A 17,635-nucleotide genomic window follows, 5' to 3' on the forward strand; every position below is an offset into this window, starting at 1 on the left:
ACTTTTTCCCAGAAGTTTACTGGGGTAAAACTTTTCCCTGCAGATGGTTTGTTCACAGTCGGTGCAGCTAAATTATCTATTCTGAGTCATCTGCCCAGCAGAAGATACAAATGCATAAATTATTGGCACCACCTATTGGTGAAAAAGGCAAATTATACAGCATTTGTAGGTTAGCTTAAATATTTTAAGTAAATATGACTTCAAATATTCCTCCTGTTAGGATTTATTTTAACTATACAGCCCTGTCAGGCCTCGCAAGCTTTGCATTTCCCAAATGTGCCAAAGACATCACTGAGTTTGATCTTTTGACTGATGATACACCTGCCACAGGGATCATACAGGAGAGAAGGGGACATCAAAAAGCTACAGGTGGAGCAGGTCTCACTAATCTGAGGTTCTTGGTGTTTTGTTTTGTATTGTTTTGGGGTTTGGGGTGGTGGCTTTTGTGTGTGTGGTGTGTGTGTGTGTGTGTGTGTGTGTGTGTGTGTGTGTTATTGTTGTTGTGTTTTTTTTTCTTTTTTTTTTTTAAGTACTTTTCCCCTAAGATGCAAGCACAGCTCTATGGGTTGTTTTCTACTCTGCATCACAAACACCAGCCACAGCTGGTCAATGAATCATGGATTAGGGTGACCTTAGTTGCCTTCAGCTCTTGTGAGCAGGAAAGAAGCTGCATGATACAGGACTTGCTGAGGCAGGTGCAAAACTGTGGGTATCTCATGAGCAAAGCCCAAAATTGCCCAATATCTTTACAAAAGATGAAGATGTAAAGCTAACAACAGAGATTGAAATCATGATTTGGAGGCAGAGGAACTTGCATTTTGAGTTCTTTTGCTCATCCAGATCATGTGTCTGTGATCAACTGATCAAGTTGGAGTTAAATATCTGCAGGATTTTGTGATTTTTATTGTTGTTGTTTGTTTGTTTGTTTTTGACACGGCTGAGTCAAGCTGTTTATGGTGAACCCCAGAGTGCACAGAGTAATGGAAGGAACCTCAAAAATGTTCAGATATTTTGAACAATTTTCTGTAAAGACATTCTGACCTGAATTACCCATATTAGTCTAGAAGAAAACTGAGGAAAACTTTTTGGTCAAGGGATGTGTTGATTCTTTGTGGCTCCTGTCATACAGACTTGTCTGAATGATTTACATTTTCACTGAATAAAAGGGAAGAGGAAAGAGGAAAACAGCGTTTTGCTTCAGGCTACTTTTTCCCAATTCTCAAAGAGCTGTTTTGTTATGATATTAGCCATAAGTTCTCTAGTGAAAGGAAATATATTTTTAGCTCTTGGTGTACTAAACTATGCATTCAGGCAAGAGCATTGGATTTTGGCCCAGCATGGGCTAATTAAAATGTGGATGGGGTCTGCTGGATGTTTCAGTGCTATAGCAACTTATCCTCTGAAAGATTCTTTGAATTTTGTTCCTTTTTGTCTTCCCAGACTTCCTAGACCAGGAAAAACACTGCTATGGGTAAATTCCTCTACCATTTCCTTCTCTCTAAAATCTTTCAGCTGGAGTTGGGTTCCAGTTCCCTGAAACAGCAGGAATAAGTGAGGACACCTGATGGATACAGAAAGCCTCAGACAGACTTTCTGAAACATAAATCTGCTTGATTTGTCTGAAGGTGTATGTAGGCACTGCCGTGACCTAACCTTTGCAATATCTGAGTACTTATGTTCTATGAAAAAGGACTGACTATCATACCTAGCAAAAAGCTAGGCTCAGATACCTTCATTTGTTTTTAAAGACAGTATTGTTCTGCACGTTCTGACATGAAAAGTGATTGTGGTCAATTATAGCAAAACTGGCACACGCATGAGGCAGTGCTAATTGCAGAACAATTTTCATTTGCCAGTTGACTGTACTTACCTGACAGAAAAAACATTAATAAAGATATCCTATCATTTCTGACCTGCCTTGAGTGAGTGAGAGGGCAACTTCAGCTACTGGAAGATCCATTTTCTCTAAAATATACACCTTTCTCTGTGAGCTTCTGCTGCAAAACACAACACATTTATTTATAGCGAGGGTCTATAATCTTTAGACAAGTTGAAGAAAAAATATAAAAGTTTGGAGACAATTTAGAAAGTGTCATTTTTAAATTTTAATATTTAGATTTATAAATCAGTGTATAATATACAGATTATAGATTACCACTGCCGTGTGAATCCTGCTTAAATAAGTTGAGAAGAAGAAACCGGGAATTTAGTATTTCCTAGATCCAGCAACTTGTAGGATATCATACCCCTTTCCTGACAGTTTCCATGCACAGGGAAACTTTGGGCATTCTACAAAGTTGTAGAATTGTATTGACCCGTGAGTGATCTGGGTAGTCTGTCATGTGGTTAAAGATCTGTAAAATAAAAAAGAAAAAAAGATTTAAAAGACACAGAGAGAGGTTATTTTATAGAGATAAAATGTCAACCAAATCTATTTCTCTAACTCGGGCCCAGTATGCAATTTGGACATTTTGGTGTAGATAAGGTATGGATGATATCTGTGTAGTCTGATGTTCTCCATGGGGAGAGAATGGACTCATCATGCAGAAAGCAGCAATTGTTCAGGAATGTGCCTTGTCTGGTCAGGACTGCCAAGGTCCATCTTAATTGATACTGGCTGCGGGCAGCCAGCTCCAAATATTTATGGTCAGATGGTGGCGGATGAGTTGTATGGATGGCCTTTCCCAGGAGTCTGCAGCTGTTTAAATAGCCCCCCTGCGGGAGCCGCAGCACCACAGCTATGTTTGACATTACTAAACCTCAGCAGGGACAGGGAGAGCCATGGGGACAAGGAGTCCTCCCTGCTTCCTGGCTTCCATAGATTACTTTAATTGGTAAAACTATGCTCCTGTCACTGGAGAGGGCATGTCATAAAACAAAACATGAACAAAATCCTGAGCCTAAGAATTCATTTGCCCTGCGGCTCAACAACACCCTTCTGGGTAAAGCTGTGTCTACAGGGAGCCAGAGCACCAGCAGCGAGAGGAATCCCTTGGAAAGGGGACAGGGCTGTCACACCTCTCAAAGGGGGACAAAGTAAACAATCTCCATGGCTTCCTGCCAGCCTTTTTTTTTTTTTTTTCCCCAGTGATTTTTGGCTTTTCCATCAGAACAAGTACGTGCATCTTCAGTGTACCGTCATCATCTTTCTAGGGTGGGGAAAAAGGAAAACTTTCTCTGTGTGTGAGTGCACAAATATATGTGAAAGTAAAGGACATTATTTGAGTAGTGTGCTTTTTTTGTTGCTTTCACACATGCACTTATGACAAGCCTGGATACACTATTGAAAGTGGTACTTAGCAGCTCTCTTACTTTCAAACAGATCTTTTTTCTTTCAAAGTTAATTGATTTTTTTAATAGGAATCATTAAAATTAGTTATGATTTCTGCATCATCTTTTAACAATTCTTATTAATCAGGCTCCTTTAGTCTAAATCTGCTTAAGCAAGCCTGTTTTATTTGTGCTAGGGATGGACATGATACATTTTACAATTTTAACAACAGAGAGAATTAGGGTTTGAAGACAAACTACACTCTCTATAGTATGCTAACGGCCCCTTAGGTACCATGTTTTATACAGCCACTATTAATCCTATAACAGATGTGAGATAAAAATCATCTTTAGATGCTCAAAAGATAAACTAATCCTAATTATAATCCTGATATTGCCTACAGTTGTTTTAGAAATATATTTTAAGCTTCAGCATCTCTGTGCTACTTGTAGTTATTCTGTATAAAATCAGTAGGGAAATTCAGATCTTTTTGCCTTTAAATTTGTTGCTGAATTATAATTGCTGTTCTCTTCAGCTTACCAGCTGATTTTCCTATCTAAAGGATGTTGGCAGAGTGTGTCCCTGACTCATCCTCCTGAGCTTCACCCCAGCATGTTCACGTCCTTGCTCTTCAAGTATCACACTGTGCAGGGTGAGAGGATTTCTTCCACTTCAGTTTTCCTCTGGATTGCCCAGTTTCTCCATGTGGCTCTGAGATTCTTTCCCAGTCTTCCAAAGGTCCCTACACAGGACAGTAAGACAGTACCTTAGAGCTGCCCTCTGTATTTAAACATTGCTGATTGTGTGCCAAGGACCTTGGGCAAGATGCTGTAAGCTGAAACAAGAAAGAGCTCAGTAATAAATACGTTTTAAAACCTGTCTTTGAGCTTGCTACTTAGCATTAGCAGGAAAGCACACATAGGTGAGTGTGTGTGGCAAATACTTTATATCTGTTAAAATGTTAATAATTTTTTCCAGAAGCTGTTTTGTTTTCTTTTGTTCTTTTCCAATTAGCAGTGTACCTAAGATGAAGAAGTACCTATCATTGTTATTTCATTTGTGTATATTTTTAGTTCATCATTTTTAAAAAATTGTAATTATCTTCAAGATGAATTCTTCACTGAAAGCAAGATTTGATCAATGGTTTCTTTGTTTAGTATTTCTCTGGTAAACTTGGTTGATGGGTTTCTAACTTTCTCCCATTCATGTGGTAAATAAGAAACAGAATGGCCTTTAATGTAAAGAGAAATGGTGTGCCTGACAGCACTTAGACTGCAGATCCATGTCACAAAGGCCCAACCTCTCCATGTCTCACACTCTATAAGAGTTCACTGTATAAGAGGTTCCCATGACCGGAAACCCAAGTTTCATTCCATAAGCATTTACTTTGGAAAGAAACTTGTTCCTCAAGCTTGTGTCCATGCGATCTCTTCCAGCCTCTAACTGCAACTTGGTTTTATTCCAGCAAATGTTGCTTGATTGAAAAGCCAAGAGTGAGAGATTTCCTGCCCCTCTGTCACATAGTTATAGTCGGATGGACACAGGATTGGTGTTTGATCCCCAGACTGGCTCCAGTTTCTGTCTCTCAAACCTGAACCAGTCGATATCTTAGTTCCAGGTCTTCTAACCTATTTGTGGAGCATAGGAAGGACATGACGTCATCATAATCAATCCTTTCAAAGTCATTAGATAAAAAGGTATAAATAGTCCTTGGAACAGGAACTGGAAACCAGCCTCCCCATTTCAGGTGACAACGCAAGTTTGGCTAGCAGATGGCTTTCCTGCTACCCTTCTTTGATCCAGGGGAGATCTGCTGCATAAAGGCTTGGTTTCAATACAACAGGCAAAGAATGCTCTCCCCTGTCCCCCCAACATGTAGGCTGTCTGCTGACAAATCCATTAATGGAACCTCGTGGGAGAAGAGAGTTTGAATCTCCACAGATGATAGGGACTGGACGGTTTTCCACTTTCTAGAATATGCTTGAAAGCGGGTAGCAATTATCTTCTCCTTCTATGACACATGAAGAGTGGATAGAGCCAGTTTCATTCTTTTAAAAGCAAATATGTACAGGAATGCCAGCAAAGGTGGCCCAGTTAATAAGGGCTTCCTGGTGTATAAGTCATACACCAAAACTATAGGGAGGGAAAGGTTTAAGACAAGCAGCTCACTTCGGTGGTTATTATCACATCTACCACTCTTAGTTTGCTAGTCATTACACATTTTTCCTGTATATTAAGGGTCCATTGCTGAACAGACAAGCTCAGGGGTCAGAAAACTCCAAGTTATGTATTGTGACTGTTAGGCATTCGTTTCACCTATTTTAGCTAAGTTTAAAATACTTTGGCTTTGGCCTTCTGACAAAGACTGTCATCTAACCTAAAGTCAGTGCAGAAAAAATGCTCTTCTAGAGTACAATTGGTTGCATCTTAAGCTAGGTAAAGGATCCACAACTTTCTAGATGTTCCCTTCTCCCTTATCCCCATTGAACTTGTCAAAGACTAGACACAGTATCTATCTTCAAGAAATTTTACCTAGGTGAGATAAATCTTACTGAGAACATCTTCTGGATCTAGCTTGCTTTAGCTTGCTTGAAAAGGCTTTAAAAAAAAAAAAAAAAAAAAAGAAATGGTTAAGTGCACACAGATTTCTGTCTGTTCTCTGTATGTAGATGGCAATTTTCCCATGGTAAAGTTGTCTTTTAGTAAGCATGTGTCTAAATTCCTGGCACAACAGCATCTGAATCTTAGAGATGTGATAGGCCGGGGGTGTGCATTTGTCACTTATAACCTATTTTGTTTTTAAAAAAGACATTGCGCTTTTAAATTTCCTTTAGCCTTCAGTTTGTCTTGAAAGTGATACATCCACAGTCTTTTGCAGTAGGCACTTTAATATCCCAAATAATATGTTATCCAATGAGTGATGATTATGGCTGTTCCCAAGTCTCCTCCTTCTCCATTAGCCGTTGGTTTGCTTTTTTATTAAAGATCTTGTACCAGCCGAAAACTACAGAGTTCTTGCAGGTGAAGTCTAAATGGACATAACAGATGTAAAATATTGATTTCCAGTCAACTTCTATGTTTAAAAAAAAAAAAAGAAAGGCAAAAACAAACAAACAAAAACACATTTTACAATGGAAAAGTTCACACAGAACACAGGAAATAGAGAAAAATGTTTCCTTCCCATTTCAGCACAGGAGCTATACAGAGTGTTCTAAGTCAGAGAACATGCAAACAATGTTCAGTCTTCAGGCAAGGTCAGCAAAGCAGATGTAACTTTAAGCTTACCGCTCTTGTAGTGTGAGAACAATCCCTGGATAATGAAAAGACCTTATGGGGAAACCAAGGAGTTTGCTAAGCGCCTTGGCTGAAGGCACCATATGATTCACTGTGCGCCATTTCCACATTGCTCAATGCTCTTGGGGCTGCTTGAACAGCAACGATTGGGAAAAAAAAATAAAAGTTTAGATAAATATTTCTAAATATCATAGTGGGGAGGGAAGACGAGAACAGCAAGACTCCAGGGCCTCTGCTGGAATCCTCCAACTCCTATTGCGTGTAGATCACTTTGAAGGATGCCTTGCTGTCCATGGGCTAGTTGTGTTACTAAAGAGGTGTGCAAGTGTCCTAAGGTAACACTAGTTGTACTAGCCACCTCCTACACTTTCAGCCACTCTTAGTTCTTCCACTGCCAGCTGTGAGCTGTCTACTGTAAAAACTAAATGCAAAAAATGTAAAAACTAAATGCACAATGGCTTCTGTGCTTAAGAGACTTCAGTTCAGCATTTAGTTTATTGGAGTCTTGATCCTTGACAGATATTTCTATATTGTATTTCACTGAGGACAAGGAGATGAAAACATTAATTAATTTCAGAGGGAAGAAACAGTGCAATTTTCTTGGAAACTTCTTGCAGACATTTCAAAAAGTGAGACCTGTCCAAACAAATATACAGTTCACTGACAGCTAAAGATTATCCATTTGTAGTTCATTAGTGTTTTATCTTAATAAAAACATTAAGGAAATGATATTCCTTTTCAAGTTTTTTGAAGGAGGAAAAGCAATAACATTGTCAAGTGATGTATGCGACAGAGTAAGTTAACCTTTGTAACTCTGACCAAGGTCAGGTGACTGAGGTTGGAAAATAAGTTTTCATCCCCCTCTATATCATGTGGGTGCTAGGGTTTGCTGGCTCTGGGTCTCACTAATACACAGACATGAATCAAGCTCTAGTTTTCTGATAATCTCCTGTTGTCTCATGTAGCCGTGCACTGGAAGCTGAAGCCAGCAAAGCTCTAATGTGACATAGATAGATAGATAGATAGATTTCTTTTTTTTTTGGCTAAGCATACTTAATTACTAGTACAAACATCTACCAAATGCAATTAAATTTTCTTTCATGCAGTAGTCTCTGAAATGATTGTATTTTCCTAAAACAATAGACAGAACTGGTGAATTGCTGGTTATCATGCGTGGTCTAGATTTTACTGGCAATCAGCCTAACTGGTTTAGCAGTTGTTTTATTTTGTAACAGAGGAAATTAATGGATTTGAAATAATTTCTAAATTTACACCACCTAGTGAAATGCACGCCTGCCTGTGCAAATTAGCATAGAAATTTAATTAGCAATGACCCCTTACATATGATATATGACATACTTTGAAAATAATTTTGCATTAGTCCAGGTTCTGGAGCAAAAATATCTACCTTATAAAAAAATAACCATGGATAAAATTATTGGAAAAAACCTTACTGATAGCTCACCTGTTTTTCTTACCTGGCTTTCTATTATGCTTATCTTCTAGCCCTAGCTGATTTTCCCAGGATAGAATGATGAAGCAAGCTGACAAGGTAATGTGGAAAACTTGCCAGCTCATGCTTTACAATCAATTACTCTATTGGAAAATTGCTCACCTAAATTTTACAGGACCAAAAACCTTTCAATTAATTTTCTTTCCTTGCTCACACAAATTTAAACAGAGAGACTGATGCCCAGTTGCCTTGTTCTAGAAGGTGTTCAGCAGTGACAATTCCCGGTGCACACTTGCCTGGGCCCATGGTTGCAGTGACTGAGCTCAACTTGAACATCTTTTGTCAAGAGGAAACTTTGTTTCCACAAAGTGGAAAAAAAGTTTTGAAGTCAGAATTGTGATCTGTTTGGCTGACTCATATTCTTTCAGATGATGTCATGAAAAAGTTTCATTAAAAAATAGAAGGCTTTATTTTACCTCTACTCCACACGAGAACAGAAACAAATAGAAATCCAAAATTGTTAGCTTTTGGTATTTCTATGACTTTGATACACCATTATAGGATTTCATTTGCATTTAGAAGTAAGGAGTAAGGTACACTTTGACTTCAAGTGCACCAACTACTCAAAAAGCACATCACCATTTCCTACATCTCCCATTCCAGAGAGATCGTAAAATTAAATTTGGAAAACATACAGTGTTGGAAAGATCTTGCCTTGAAAGTAGTCAAAGTGAGTTCAGAATTAGTTTTCCCCAGTATGTACTCAACCGAAAAAGAAGTACCACAGCAGCTGTTCCTCCTCCTGCTATGCTGCTATTTTGAAGGGTATGGTGGGGTGACGTTATGCAATCATTTGTAGAGCAGTAATAATAATGTCAGATTTTATGACTCTATTTTCATTGTAGATTGCCAGATTAGTCTTTGCCCTAAGCACAACCACAACTATATCAGCGACTCTGCACGGAAACACTCTCCTCAGTGGCCTTAGGTCAGTTGGTGCTAAAGATATTGCTGAAAAATGACCTCTTTACAAAGCAGATGAGAACATTGTACCAGTAGAAGTAGTCTTGCAGAGCATTTCAAAGCATGCATCAGTAGTGCTGGAGGATAAGGAAGGGAACATTCTGCATGCTGTTGATCTGTGAGGACCTGACAGGCTAGGTTTTAACTTTCTGATAATAAAGAGAGAGATCACCTCTCAGTGCAAAGACTGAGAAAATATGTTTAGTTTTCTCTTGACTTTCCTGCTCTTGTATACAGTCATAACAGTACTGCATAGCACACGTGCTAGGATTATATGCAGAGGGTCTCTGTATGTCTCACTTCAAGGTATTGTAATGACAATAGCAGTGAAGCACAGTGACAATAGCAAGTGAGTAGCAGTGAAGATACAGTGACAGGTCATTTTCTGATGCTTAGGATGCTTGGAGGAAAACAGGAAAGAACAACATTTCTGAAAAAATAGTTATGGTGAAATTCATGGTCAATGTGAGCTTTAATGTGCCGAAATAGCTATTCTTGTATACTTTTCTCAATATTTCTCTAATGTTCAGATGGCATTGAAGTTCATGCACGTGTGAGAATATAGATGTTTAGTTTAATTTATCCAGGAAAAAGATAGAAGTCCTCTAGATACCAGGCATTTGGCCAAGCTAAGTAAAAATTTCTGACATGAGTGCACACTTTCATTTATCAGAAAGATTCAGAACAAGATCAAATATCTGCTAGGGAAGCTGAGCAAATTCAGATGAAAGATCAAGACTCTGATTTTTGCCTTCCAAAATAACTAAAGATTATGTCAGTTTACCACAGGACATACAAAAGTCACTTTTTCTCATGTCTTTAAATCAAGACAGGATAGTTTTCTAAAATAATGTGATATAGTTCAAACATTAAGTTATCTTAAAATTTGGTGAAATTCTTCCTTCTGACTTTGTTCTGCAGCAGGTCAGTGAGTCCACGTGAGTCCTGGCCTTAAACATAAAAGTCTTTGAATGTCAAAGAGAATGAATGTGAAAGGGAGAGAAGCATGACATTTAAAGCACACACATGTACTTGCTGAAAACACGTATTCAGCTGTCATTTGAATGACTGCTTCTCTGCACATCGTTCCATTCCCAAATAAAGTGATCTTTCAGCCTTGTTTATAATGAAAGAAATGCAATTCATGTAATTATTATTTTTTTAGACAAATCTAGCACGATATGATCTTTAGGTAGTAATACAAAACTGTTTACCTTTTTCTTCTGAAAACAATGCATGAGATGTTATGGTTCATTGTAGCAGTATTGCCTATCAGGATGATTTTCTCTATCACAGTGTCCTCAGAACAAAACAAGTATCAAGAGTCTCCTTTTTCAGAATATTAAAGAGCACAAGAACTGACATAAAGAGTCTCGTATTCTCATCAACATATACTTTATTCTCCCTGGTCTACCATACTGAAAAGTCAAATCTTTACCTTGAAACTACAAAGAGTTAACTGGCCCTGCAGGAAGGGAGATGTTTGTCCTGGAGGCAATGGCCTCACAGTCTCTGTATTGTTAGTGTGGGCACCACATGGCTTAGATACTTAATGTACCCAGGCAAAAACACTTGGCAACAGCTGTGGATGAAATACCCAAAGTCATCACATGAATAGACCTTACTTTGCCAAAAGGAAGACTTCCCTATGGCTGGGGACACGAAGGGTCTGGGATGCTTATGCCATTCAAACAAGCCTCAGGGAATGATTTTCCCCCTTAGACCCTAGAGGCCCTTTGCTGCCCTCCCCGCTTACATCAGCGCAGAAAGTGCAAGACAGAGGTAATAGGAGGTGTGGAGCACAGATCCTTGTGCAGACATACTGGGATTCATGAGACATGCCTTTCTTGCATGCACCCATGTCTGGGGGTGTCTCGGAGCAGGGAGTGATGGGCTCTCTTTCACACAGCACCATTCTGCCTGTATAGATGAGGTCTGCTCCTCCCAGATGTTATGGACATACAAGAAATGGACAGCATATAATGACAAGATGAAGGAAAAGTGGAAAGGCAGAGGAAGAAGCAAAGGTGAAAGTTCAGCAGAAGACACCCTAAATTCTCTCTCTGTTTCTTCTTTCCTGAATCTTCACTTCCCCCCTCCCCCTTTCAGTACCTCAATATCCACATAATATCCACACCATCCTTGTCCCCCCAGCACCTTTATCATCCCTTGGTACTATTATCCTTTGAAAAGTGAGGAAAATTTATGTTAACAGTTCCACTGATGAATGCTCATTTATGGTCAAAAGTGCTTCTTTATGGAGATTTCTCTATCCACACATGAATAGATCTGTATTCACACCCCCTTCCTTGCTAAAAATTCTCTTTGAGTCTATAATTACATAGCAAGTCTTTCAGGCTCCCTTTCTCCTGTTGTGCTTCATAGTGAACCTTTTCTAATTGTTTTTGTTTCAATCTTTTCTATTCCTTCAGCAGATTGATGGCGTATTTTTACATTTTTGGCATTTACACAGGAATAATGATGTTCTTACACTGTCCATTTATTTGGATGACACTGCACCCTGAGGATTTTGCACCACAATGCGTTTTTCACAATGTTCTTCAGACAGCCAGAGTAAGGACTGATCATCAGCAGAGATGTTGGTATACTGAGATACCCTGCCCAGGTGTGGACAGCACTCCCTGAAACATGAAAAATGTGCTCTGAAAACCATATCCTTGGAAATATCTCCAAAAACTTTAAATCAAGCTGCCTGGGGACAAAAATTAGCTAGTCCTTAGTTGTTTGTCTAACTCAGGAGAGGAACAAGGGTGTGAAGCTCATGAAGATTAAGAAAGAATTTGTTTCTCTTTCCTTATACGCTTCTTAATGCAATATTGAATTAAGAAAAAGCCATAGCTGTGTTCAGGAAAGCGAGTATTTCAGCTGCTCCTGCACATCCCTCTCATAAATGGTTTACAGCTGGCAGTAGATGGCCATCTTTCTTCAAGCCTGTAGAGAACACAGGAAAGAGAAAAAGACTTTTGGGAGCCCAACGTGTGTAGGAAACTAACACCTACAGACTCTCCCCTTATCCTATATCTTTTAAACATATAAGCCAACTTCAGGGAAAGGAACTTTACGGATGGATAGTAGTCCAATCTCAGAGATACTACAACTTCTTAAGCTTTGTAATTATGTGACCACACAGAAGAGGGAGATTCTCTTTAATGTCCTGTCTGAAAGAAGAAACCACTTAAATGTTCACAAAAGGCACACATCAGAAAACCAGGCTCCCTTTGCTCATGAACTAACCTCTTCATCTCTTTTTAGTCTTTACATAGAGAAACGGGTTTCCTGGCATTCAGCCATGACTTAAGTTAGAGAGAGCTATCTCCAGTCCTTGAATTGTGTTCTGATTCACATAGAAGCTTTACTACGAGTTATCATTTAAAAAAAATAAAAAAAAAAAAATAGAAGGCTAGAGGAGAAAATATGAGGCTGAGTCTCTCTCGGGGAGACAACACAACACACCTAGAGTCAAAACCAAAAATGACAGAGGGCTGACATGATGCAGTGATGTTTTTGAATACTCATGCTTTAAATGAAGCAGTCTTGGAATCAGACCACAAGACTCTTAACAGCTTGTGGCAGGTGTAATGCTAAGGGGTGCCAGGCATGTAATTTTCTCCAATTAAAATAATTACATAATTGGTGATCAGTTACTGCACTTCTGAAAAATAGCTGGGAATCCCTCATCCATGGGTATTCTGAATGACTGTTTAAGGCTTTCTGTCAAAGAGATATGATAATCACTGTTCTGTATGGAGTATCATATCCACAGATTCTCTCATGCCCAGTTGTCTTTTGGCAGGTTGTTTCTAGCTGTATTACTCTGAAAATGTCCACACAAAATGTGAACAAAATTCCCTTCTCATGAGTTTTTCTGACTACTTCCAGAAAGCTGGTAAGATCATCGGATTCCTGAGATGTAAGAATGGGACAAATCCTTCCTTCCCTATCTGTATGTCTTTGAAAATACCTCAATATCAAGCACCAGAATGTAATCTGAGCTTTATTTTATGCCAGGCCACCAGCAAACCTCTTCCCTGTCACTGTGCAGTGAAGTGTTGGAAAATTTCCTGATGGTCTTTTAAAAGAAAGACATCAGACAAGGAACCTCATCCTCTCAGACAGGTGGAGAGACTTGCAAGGACTGGGGAAGCAAAAGCAGATTGTGGCCTCCTACAAGACCAGTGCTCAGCCAAACCAAAGCTGTCAGCATGCAAGAGCATCCAGTGATGGCATGTAAACCCAAGCATTGTTGTTAAGCAGAACAAGAACACCTCATGAAACCATAAAGCATCCATGAGGGTTGTTCATCAGGTGATTGTTTAGGCTGTAGCCAGAGCTGCAAATGAGCACACAGTTCATGGCTCCTGAAAATGAGATACATGCAAAAAGTTCGTGGGGGTATAAAAATGGCTTCTCCAGAATAGTCCTTCTGAACATGAAATATGAATCTTCAGGAAAGGATATTGGCAGAAGAAACAGCTGCTAAAGGGAGTCCCTTCATCTCCAAATCCAATAAACAACATTAACAGGCAGGGGAGAAAGGGCAAGTAGATAGACACCAGGATGTTGCAGAAGGGAAGAAAAGTCAGTAAAGCACTTCTAGACTAGGAACACAGTAAGTAACATTTAACACATGGCCCTTTTTATAACACATAAATCATTTCAGAGGATTGCAGAAGCCCTGAAGGCCTTCAAGGCCTTCCGGTGGAACAAGCATGATAGGCATTCACTGCAGGGCTTCATCTGGTGGTGCAGCAAGGAAATTAACATCTCAGTGCATTCCCAATAGCGGTGTACATGTTTCAGCTGCAGCTTCTGGTGTAATTCCCTTTGGCAGTCCCTCTGGCTCCTGCACATCAAGCTCAGCTAAAGCCTTAAGGCACCATGGAGCAAATGGAGAAAACTCTGGGATTTGTGTGAAATCTTTATTGCTCAGAGACACCTGTAGAGGACGAGAGTTCAAGGCCTAACCTCATATATTAAGGCCTGTATGTGCACAAAGCATGGCTAAAAGCACTTTAAGCTTGTGAGATGCATAAAATGTCATGTAGAAGCAGCTTTAAGCACCATATTCTGAGCGGCAAGACTGCTCTCTCAGAGACCTTGGGTTATTGACCAGCAGGGCTATTCAGAGCTAATCAGCCCTCATGCAAAATTTTGTTTTTTCTGGAATGTGCCTTCAGGACAATAAGAACCTCACAGAACAAACAAGATCAACCCTGGTCACTCCCTGGTTTATATCTGCAGCTTGATGCCTGGTCTGGGACACCTAACTGCTATGCTTATCTTGTTCTTAGTCACGAATGGCTCACAGCCAGGGCTAGCTGGTTTTCAAAGGTTTCTGTTAAGAAAGGAATCTTAAGGGTTAAATATTCTATTTATGGATCCTGCCAAGATTTTGCAGTGTTTCAAATATATGGGTGTATTTTTAGACAGAGAATTCTGAAAATAACCCTTCAGCCATCCTAAAAATAAACTGCCACACTTCAATAGATCCCATTGATGTAACATGAATAAAAAATACATTTTAATTTCCTACAACCAAACAGAAGAAAAGCAAAATGTTTGTCCTTCTAAACAGAGAGAGAAAGAAGCACTTTCTTGAAGTTATAAGTCTCACATTTCAGCCTTGCCATCTCTTAAAGGTTCTGCTTGGTGAATCATCAAGTTTACTGTGGAAAGAGGAACTACCATGAAAACCCCTGTGCTAGAGGTTTCAGATGGAAGACATCTCTTTTTTTGGATGAAGACAACACCTTGAAATCGGATATAAAACGGGGTATGTTTGATTTCATAAAGTGTTTGCTACAGTTTTTTTTGTGATCGAATTCTGGTTTTGCCTAGTATATCAGAGACAAAATCCTGTTTCCATGGAATCAGAATTTCTGAAGGATTTCTAAACCTTCAGAATTTCATCCCTCATCTTTTCCTTTCCATTTCTCCTACAACCTTTATTTAAAGGGTGATGTGTAATAACAAACAAAGCCCTCAATCCCCTCAGGAAAAAAAAAAAAAAAAAAAAGGCAATGATTAAAAGAGCTTATTTCATATGCTCAGCCAGGTTAAATCCATGTAATTCCTTCAATTCTGGTAGTGTTATGATTCTCCCTGACTTGAGGCTTTCAGTCTTCCTCTGACGTATTCAGAGCTTGGTACTGATTGCAACCACAGTCCAAGCTCAGGCAGTGGGCAGTTGGGTTGAAAAAGACCATTTGTGTTGGCAAGACAGCTCAAATAACTTCAGTTATAGGCACCTTCCCCACTCCAGATCACACTGCAAACCTCCATAGCTGCTTTTGGATATGGAGCCTTGAAGGATACTGAGACTATCCCTAAGCATTTCTACTAAACAGCTGAATTCACTGTATTGGTTGCAAAATCCTGGATCTTTTCCTGTGTTAATTCATCTGCAAAACTCTTATATCTTCTTTGGAGACACTATTCCATCTGATTTTTGGAAACCTAAAGGATTTAACAAGTAATCCATCATCTTGCTGAACAGATTAATAATCACATTGGGTTTTTTCAACCTATTCCCACAACCCAGATTCCAGAATAACTTAAAATCAGACTTCATTTTTCTTGATAGAAAACTTCTTGTTGAATAACCAGAATCAGCCTGTCCCCCACACGAACAACTTTCTGATCTCCTACAATGTTATGACAATCAGGGATATGTAAATGTGTTGCAGAAAAATGTCACTTTTGCTCTTTTTAAAAATATTCATCATTTCAGACAAATGGAGCCATCCTTACTGTGGTAGGGGATTACACCCAAATCTCCTAATTACCTTATATATTCAAAGTAGTTTTGCCATGAAGTTAAAAACTTTCTGAATAAATAACTTCTAGATGATATTTGTTAGCTCACTTGGGTTTCTGAAGAGTTCCAACAAGAGCAGGTATAGAACTATTTTTACAATCTGGCTGAGACTACTTTAAATAGAAACAAACTGACTTTTAAATCTTCATCCTAGGGATGTCTTCTGGGACTATCACTTGTTTGTGCATGCACTATCCTACGCACTGGCTGATGAGTGAGTCATTCAGCCTGCCACCTTATCTGCACAATACCGTGCAATCTGGAGAATGTGGACACATCTGAAAGTGATTTTTCTACTCCTGGTTGCCCAGACTAAAAGCTACATCAAAGGAAAAAAGAAGAAAGAAAAAAAAAGAAAAGAAAAAAAAAAAGAAAAAAAAAAAAGAGAGAGATCTTTTTGATTTCTGTTTGTTATGAACCAACAAACTTTTTTTATTATCATTTTCATGTCATCAGACAGCATGAGCTTGGTTTCATATTCTTATCTATGCAAGCAAAATCAAGGCTAGGTCCCACATGCACTTAAGGCCAGGCACAAATCAGCAAAACTCTCCTTAAGAGTAATATCAGACAAGCCCCATGCTAACATCATCCTGTGAGATCTCTGCTACTTTTCTCATGATCACTTCTGAAGGAATCAGTGCAATTTCTGGCATGTGCAATCCCCTCTTTTAGAAAAAGATAGGATCTATTCTTGTTGGTGTATATTCAGTGACTCAAGCAGAATCACTTTGTTATTTACCCTAGCCTTACTACCATTTCCCATTCTCAGGCCTGTAATTCCATGATGATTTCAAAACAAGGCTGACCTGAATTATCACCCCAACTTGCACTCTGTGATTTATTTAACTTCTTTGTTTAACTAGTATCACTTGTTTTGGGAGTTTGGGACTTTGCAAACAAAGTCTTCGCACAAACCCAGGTTAAAAACAGGGGAGGATTTTTGTTGTTGTTGTTTTCCTCAATGAACACGACTTGTTCTGAGATCTTCTGATAAGATGGCTTGGAGAAGATATTAAACATACAATAATTCAATAATTTGCCTGGGAACATTGTGGGAAGAGCATCCCAGAAACACCTCTGCAGAGCACTTCGGGCAAGGAATGGAATAGTTTCTTTCAGCTTTCTCATCCTGCTCCTTACTTCAATGAAATAACAGCCCCTGAGAGCTGGCTGGTCTTGGGTTGGGCTGTTGTAAACTACTGACATTAACAGCATCAGCTATAGTTTTCGACAAGAGTATCCTATGTTAATAATGACTTCCAAGAAGCTCTTGGAAGAAACAGGTTAAAGTAATGTGGATGTGGTCATGAAGGCACGTCACTTGTACTGCACAGGACCATGGAGTAGGCTCCAACATTAGCCCACGTTCAGATGTTACATGCTCTCTGTCTGGCATGGGTTTGGTCTGTGCCAAACAGTGCTCTCTCAGACAACATGAAGGCACGGTCCAGGGAACAGTGCAGGTCAGAAGGCATTCCCATTTGTCATTATGGATGAGCCTTCTGTTGAGGGATAGGAGCATTACTGTAGAGACACCAGATGGATCTGTACCAGTCACCTGCAGAATGAGAGGAAATATGATGACTTGCTAGTAGAGGGGTAGACAAGGTTCCTGTTGGCTTTGTGAGCTTATTGCAATATCAGTGTGCTCTTGTTTGTTTGATAGACAGTAGCAAAACCTAGAGGATCCAATGATCTGGTATTGCACAAGGATAAAACAGATAGATACAGATAAAAATAAGAAAGCATCCAA

At 39.3% G+C, this 17,635-nt stretch overlaps 2 long non-coding RNA genes across 2 annotated transcripts; both read left to right on the forward strand.

Moving 5' to 3' along the window:
* The first annotated feature begins 2,931 nt into the window (after positions 1-2,931).
* On the forward strand, positions 2,932-4,149 carry LOC121069936. The gene is made up of 2 exons (XR_005819773.1): positions 2,932-3,115; positions 3,807-4,149. It is a non-coding gene; the product is annotated as an uncharacterized LOC121069936 (long non-coding RNA).
* Positions 4,150-12,689: 8,540 nt separating this feature from the next.
* Positions 12,690-16,190, forward strand: LOC121069935. Its single transcript, XR_005819772.1, has 3 exons — positions 12,690-13,367; positions 14,702-14,835; positions 16,034-16,190. It is a non-coding gene; the product is annotated as an uncharacterized LOC121069935 (long non-coding RNA).
* Positions 16,191-17,635: the final 1,445 nt, after the last annotated feature.

The sequence above is a fragment of the Cygnus olor genome, chromosome 4 (assembly GCF_009769625.2).
Source record: "Cygnus olor isolate bCygOlo1 chromosome 4, bCygOlo1.pri.v2, whole genome shotgun sequence".
Classification (NCBI taxonomy): Eukaryota; Metazoa; Chordata; class Aves; order Anseriformes; family Anatidae; genus Cygnus; species Cygnus olor.